This window comes from Magnolia sinica, chromosome 10 (genome assembly GCF_029962835.1).
Source record: "Magnolia sinica isolate HGM2019 chromosome 10, MsV1, whole genome shotgun sequence".
Classification (NCBI taxonomy): domain Eukaryota; kingdom Viridiplantae; phylum Streptophyta; class Magnoliopsida; order Magnoliales; family Magnoliaceae; genus Magnolia; species Magnolia sinica.
The window spans coordinates 25883807-25891474 of record NC_080582.1 but is presented as its reverse complement, the minus strand read 5'-3'; positions in this window follow the sequence as shown (position 1 = coordinate 25891474).

Here is a 7668-nt window from a genome sequence, read left to right as displayed (position 1 = left end):
ATCTTTTGGACACACCTTGTTTAGATTCGAGTAGTTTACGCAGACTTGCCATTTCCCGTTGACCTTCTTGACGAGGACTACGTTAGTGATACAATCGGGATAATGTACCCCTTCTATGAAATCGCATCAAGTAGAGTAGAGACTTCGTCGGCTATGGCCTCATACCGCTCGGCGTCAAATGGTCTCCTCTTTTATTTCACGGGTTTGTGGTTTGGGTCCATGTTCAGCTTGTGGACCATGACTTCCGGAGAGATTCTGGGCATATCTTCATGTGACCATGCGAAGACATCCCTGTGCTACCGTAGGAAGGCTAGTACTTCAGATCGCTACTCAAGGTTTAAAGTTGTTTAGACCTAAACAGTTCTGCTCGGGTTTGCCTCGTCAAGTGGTACTTTCTCCAGGTCTTCTACGAATGAACCTTCTGCGGGTCCTCTGGGGTCCAGCATGTTGATGGTAAGTGTTTGCTTAACCTACACCTTCTTGACTGCCATAGCATAGCATCTCCGAGCTTCGCGTTGATCGCCTCGAAGGTATCCTATCCCACCCTCAGTGGGGAATTTCATCATCAGGTGATAAGTGGAGACGACTGCTCTCATTGTGTTGAGGGAAGGCCTGCTTAGGATGACATTGTGCACAGATAGCACATTGACAACTAAGAAGTCTACCATAAGGGTGACTTAGTGTTGCCCTTCTCCCATAGTCACAGGGAGGGAGATGGCTCCTTCAGATATTACTTTTTCTCTAGCAAAGCCGTGCAGGGGGGTCTTCACAAGTCTGAGGTGGGACCTTAGAATTTTCATTCTTTCAAAGGCTTCGGAATAGATTACCTCGGCCGAGCTTCCGGTGTCGACCAAGATGCGGTACACCTTGCGGTTCGTTATGGTCATAATAACTACCAGGGCATCGTCGTGCGGATGCTAGATTCCGTGCGCATCTTCTTCCGTGAAGGTCAAGTTGCACGAGCTAACCCAAAGTTCCTTGTTGGGCCTCTCGGTCAGGTGGACGTAGTGTTCCGGATCAGACTTCCGAGAGTGGGCTTTCCAAGCCCTGTTCGAATCTCCTCCACTGGACGAGCCCCCGAAAATGGTATGAATTTCAGCTAGCTCTTCTGAGGTGTTATTCAGCTACCCTCACTCTCGCTCTTGCTCTTCTTTCCGAGTGGTTCTTTCTTCCTTAGTGTATTGGCGCAGATGTCCCTTACGAATAAGAGTCTTGATCTCATCCTTGATATCTATATAGTCGGCCATGTTGTGGCCATGATTTCAGTGAAAACAGCAATACTTACGTTTGTCTCGATGATCTGGGTCAGCCCTCATACAAACGGGCCAATTCAGAAGCTTGTGTCCTTTAATGTCCAATAGAATCTGCTCAATTAATGTGTTGAGGGGGGTGTAGGAACGGAATTTACCCTCCGCCTTTCTGCTCGGACGACGGTCGCGAGGGGTACGGTTATCTAGTCCTTTGCCTGATGGCTGAGTCTCTTCGTTCCTTGGCCTCTTCCTCTTACCATTCGGCTCTGTCACTTGGACATTTTTGCGGACATTGGAGAATTTCTCGGTGTTAGTACACTTCTGAGCTCTGGCAATGAGTTCTGCTAATGTCTTCGGTGGATTCTTTCCAATGGAGAAAGTGATTTTCCTTCTTTTAGGCCGCTGAACATGGCAGCAAGTGGCATTTTGTCATCGTAATCTTCTATTTGCAATGCTTCCTCATTGAAGCGAGCAATGTAGTATTTCAACGACTCCTTCGGCTCTTGCTTGATGGCGAACAGGTGAGTATTGGGCTTTTAACTCCTCTTACCACTTACGAATGGAGTAAGGAATAGTCGACTCAACTCTACGAAGGAACCGATGGAATAAGGTTTGAGCTGCCGGTACCAACTCCGAGCGGACTCTGTAAGGGTGATGGAAAATCCCCTACAGATCATTACATCTGTTACCTTTTGAATTTGCATGCATGAACGATAAGTCTCCACGTGCTCGGATGGGTTACCAGACCCAGAGTACTGAATGATGGGAGGTATCCGAAACCTCTGTAGCATCACCTCATCCATGATTATAGAGGTGAAAGGAGGCTCGGTCTCTTCCATCATTGCTTGAACAACCACGGGAGCTGACGATGGCAGTTGCTTCTTTTTCAGTATCTGAATCTTGTTGCTGAGCTCCGCGAACCGTGCTTCCCAAGGATCTTTATTCTCAACTACTATCTCCTGGACGTTTTCCATTTCGGGAGTCCTCCTTCCCCTCCTCCGTTCCAACTCGTGGCAGAGATCCGTCTGTGTCAGGGCCGAGGTGACCAAGGCATTTGTTGGAGCTCGAGTTGCTATGTTCCGAGTCGAAATTCAGATTTGGGTCAGGGGAGGATTCTTAATAGAAGATGGTGCCCGAGGGGGTTGATGAGGGGGCCCCTCAGGCCTCGTACTCCTCGGTGCAGAATGAGTTTCCACAACAGGACCAATCGGCTCAGGAATAGGGTTTCCTGAGCGGGATGTGGCTGTGGCTCCTGTCGTTGTTGCTTCATCTGATTGATCTCGTTATGTAAGGCTTATATTTCGCTTTGCATGGCGCGATACTTGCTTGCCCAATTGCGTAAACACTGGGAAGACCCTAGGGCCAATTTGGCGTGAAGTAATGAAGAAGAACGGGTCTGCTCTGGTTCCACAGCTACCACTTTCTTCTTGCCTCTTGCCATTATATTTCAAGGATAGAAACCTGACCTTTCGTATCAGTTTCCCACAGATGCGCCAAAAATGTTGATGACTAAATCTGGAAGACTCTCCGCTCTGACTCACAAACTCCGAGCCGCTTCGCCGTCTCAAACCTGCACACTTGGAACAAGCAAAGGAGACCCTGGCTAAGCCGAGGGACCCTCCGATGCCTAAGTCAGGTCAAGGGAATCTGGGTCTAAGTTGAGGAGCAGAGGGAGAGTGCAGGATGTTGCGTCCCTATAACAATGGAGTTTTACTGTATTTATACCTGACCATCGGACGGTTTGGGTCCATTAATCTCGACACGATTTGCTCAATCAATAGGATTTTTGGATCATGGAGATATTGTACATAATCCAGGGATCGTGTAGCATATCCGTGGGTGACGTTATCGGTCACATCTGCTTAAGGCAGTTGCTTAGTTTAGCATTTGAGGCGTTCACATTCCGCCCTAGCCTTGGATCGAGATATCTCCCTTTGAAGGAAGATGAGGATGAGGACGAGCCCTTGGCTCAGAAGTCCTTCTTCAAATGAAGATGAGGACCAGGACAAGGCCCCAGCTAGGCTGTCGTTCATCAGTGGAAGCTCACCATGCCCGACCTCGGGCCGACGTCTAGAAACTCGTTTGCACCCGATGTGGTGTTCTTTTCTGAGACCCTTCCGCTGGTTTGTTAGACGCGTACTGTGTCACGAGTCTGAGCCGAGCTTTGGTCTGAACGGAGTGTGAATTAACTTCATTTATCTATTAAGCATTCTAGATGCCCTCCTTCTAAACTCCGAGTCAAGTGGCGGACCTATCTTGTCGAGTTAAGTTTTCCTGTAACTTGGAGTAAGAGTGTCGCTATGACTTAATAGGTAACCCTTCCGTTGTGTATCACGTCGGATATCCGTGTGTCCGATCAGATTAGTATGATGTTGGCCCTCGGAATTATAAGGGGTTTGGATCTTCCCATAACATTGGCAAAAACTATCCTAGTCGAGCTTTCCACTAGGAGGGCAATAGTGAGTACTAGATCTTTTCATGCAAAAAACAGTTGATATGCTCCTTAATGGGGCACAATAGGGTAATAAAGATTTTTCTAAACATCCATAAACAAGTCCACCTGTGGTTTGAAACAACTTGATTTTTATGTCAGACGTTTTATACAACGTGGCTCACTTAATGAAAAGTTCTATTCTAGCACGTTATGCTATATTGGTACATATGGCTATATGTTGTTGCCGATGGCTCCTCCCATGTGTAGGCTTAGCAAACCTCAACCTAGACCTTATGCCCAGGTCCAGGAATCAGGTTGGTGTTAAACCAGGTAAGCTAAATGTATGATAAAGAAATGGACGGTCAATGCTTATAGCTTATCAGTTGAAAAGAGTTGGACTGACTTGAATTTTGTAAGGAGGTAGGATTGTGGCATGCACCTGATGAGCAACTTTGATAATGGACCTCTCCAGTGAAGCATTGTGGACCTCCGCCAGAATCTACACTCTAAATAACTTCTTCACTTTGAATGAGCATATTACATCCAAACATAAATAATGTAATACATCTCAAGCATTACATAAACAACTTATTATATTGAATTTTGAGCATTAGTAGCTAAAACAAACCCTAAAATAAGGAAAAGAAAAAAAAAAATTACACACATCGTTATGCTACAGTTTGAAAAGATCATTCAAATATCCCACACCATTAATACATGAGGAAGCCAACAAAGACATCATGAAAGGGAAATAAATTTTCATTCGCAGCCATCCGATCTACATCATGTCCAATCGCCTCTTGCTTGCCAAGTAGCTTCTCCTATAAAAGCAAGAGCTCATATATCAAAAAAAAATAAAAATCTTTAATTAAAATGTAGCTCTTCCTACAAGAGGAAGAGCTTTTATATCAAAATTTTCTAATTAAAACCTAAAAACGACGTGCCATTAATTATGCTAAAAAAACTAATGAGCAAAACACAAATAATGGGCCCACCCGTAGCGCTGTATATTTCTGTGCTTATGAAATTGTGGCAAGAGCCCACTTTTGAAAAAAAAAAACAGAAGTAATAGGCCATGATGCATTTGGGCATGAAAACTGCCTTGAGTAGGTTGCAAACAAGCAGTGCAGGTGGTAATCTTGGCCATTGATTTGACGGATGAGCACCACATGCCTACATATTTGGATATTAGGAGCAATCCTTTTGCCAAGACCTATTATGAATGACCATTGTTCAAAACTAAAATTGATAGGATGATGCTGACCATCTAATCAATGACCTATTGAAATTGGTGCCTTCAATCCGTGTTGAAATAGGGGAATGCAATCGATTGAATCGAGAAAATTTCAAAATTTTCAATTAACTCTTTGAATAGTTTTAGACATATTCAATCGATCGAACATGGAGGCTCGATCGATTGAGATAATTCTAGAAAATCAAGTTAGCTTTCTGAATACTTTTGAGCATGTTCGATTGATCGAACATTATAGCATCAATTGATCAAAGGATGCTCGATTGATGGTTTGATTGATACGTGCATAGTTTCTGCATGAGTGCACGATTTTTTTTCTAATTCCAGATCTAGGGTTATATAAACAGGTGTAACACATGATTAGGGTATATGGAACTTGTTCTAAAGAAGAGCTGGGATTTTTTTATTGGGTTTTCATATTTGTAAGTTAATATCATCTCTTGTAATTCGTTTTCATAGTGAATTGCTTATCGCTTTGTACCGTAGTTTTTTCACCGAAAAGATTTTTCTACTTAAAAATATGTATTCTAGCTCTGTGATTGCTTTGTTGTGTTTCCCTATTGCTTGTTCGATACAACTCTGAGGTTGCTTCCACGCACCCCAGCATGGCCTTCAAACAAAAAATGGTCCACAATCTAAATTTAACAAGGAAACTTCACTGATGAAGCAAATAAGGTTGAAAGTTCAATGTGAACTTTTATATTTTTCCACCAAAGAAGGGTCAGGTCAACTTGATGGCGGAATGCACACCCCTTATTTTTAATGGAGGTCACCATAAAGTGTATGTGAGATCCACTCTAGCCATTAGATGTTTAGTCTTATATTAGGCCTTGAGCAAAAAACTATGACTGATCCATGATTCAATTGGGCCACACCAAAGTAAACAGTTAGGAGCGAAACTTCCACCCTTGATTATTAGATGACCTGCCATGATGATTATATAAAATCCACTCCAACATTAAAATGGCACACCAAAATTTAGGTATGAGGCCCAAAAGTTTGGCCCATCCATGATTCAGATGGGCCACACGAAGGAATAGAGTTTGGAGGGTGAATGTTGCCTTGTACACTATTTCAATTGTGTGGTCTACCTAAATCACGGATGCAACTGAGTTTTAGACCTTGGGTCTAACAAGGGTGTGGTCAGTGTTGATTTCACTAAAACATCAAAGCGCAGCCTACTCAAGCTCTCACCCGTTTGCTAGCCCACGGACCCAAAGTTAGGAAATACGCATAAGCTGATGAAAACCCTTTTATAATTAGAATTTAAAATTCATATGACTATATATATTTTTTTCTAAGTTACCCTAAAAAGGAAAAAAAAATACACAAAAAACTACATAATTAATACAGAATTCACATTCGGTGCCCATTTTGGAAAGGTTCTTAATAAGCTACCTCATTAATCTATGAATATTATCTCGAGAATTTGACCATACTGGCCTCAATTATGGTCAAATTCCCTAAAGGGAAACAACTTTCAAATATTCTGATGGTGGCCTTCTGACAAGCCTTTGAAAATTACTCGGACCAAAATTCCCTTGTCGTTGTTTCAGTAGTTATACGGTTTTTGAGAGAATAAGAAGTTACGTTGTATTTAATGGCAAGAAAGTGATGTGTACGAAAGCCTTTTTTGGGCGTGGGTAAGGACCAACTAGTGGGGCCCACATTGATCTATGTGTATAATCCATGCCACCCACCCTTTTTGCCATGTCCATTTAGGGTTAAGGCCTTTACATTAGCCCAAACATCATAGTGAGCTTGGAAAGTTTCAACAGTGGGTGCCATTGTCACCATTATTTTCTATTATGTGGCCCACACGAGCTCTAGATCAGGCTGATATTTGGGCCCTGACCCTAAAATGACACGGCAAAAAGGATGGGTGGCATGGATTATACACACACATCAATGTAGACACCACTAGTTGGTCCTTTCCAAGGCCCATGATAACCACGACCCATATAACATGACAACCACAACCCATATAAAATGAAGGCCACAACTTACGTAGCATGATAACCATGACCCTTACCTCATGACAACCACGACCCATATATCATGGCAACCATGACCCATACCCATGGTAAGGGTCGTGTTTGTAATGTGGTAAGGTTCGTAGTTGTAATGCAGTAAGGGTCGTGGTTGCAGATTGATGTAATTAATAACTTGATTATTTTGAAATAATAGGAGTCGAGGCCCATAATGGGGTGATCTGTTTCTGTCCACCTTGTCGGCCAACTCGCCGCGGGCCCAAAAAGTCCTGACTTGGGCAGTGTCCGCTTCTAACAAACATCACAGTGAGTTTGGAAAGTTTTAATAGTGAGTGACATTGTCACCATTATTTTCTATTATGTGGCCCACACGAGCTCTGGATTAGGCTGATATTTGGGCCCTAGCCTTAAAATGACATGGCAAAAAGGATGGGTGGCATGGATTATATATATACATCAATGTGGGCCCCACTAGTTTGGTCCTTGCACATGCCCAAAATAGGCTTCCGTACACATCATTTTTTTGCCATTAAATACGACATAACTTCTTATTCCCTAAAAAATAGTACAACTACTGAAACAAGGACAAGAACATTTTTGTTCGAGTAATTTTCGAAGGCTTGTCAGAAGGCCACCCTTGGATTATTTGAAAGGTTGTATCCCTCTAGGGAATTGACAATAAATCGAGGCCACTATGGTCAAATTCCCTATTATCTGAAGCTTAAATTTGCCAAATGGGTT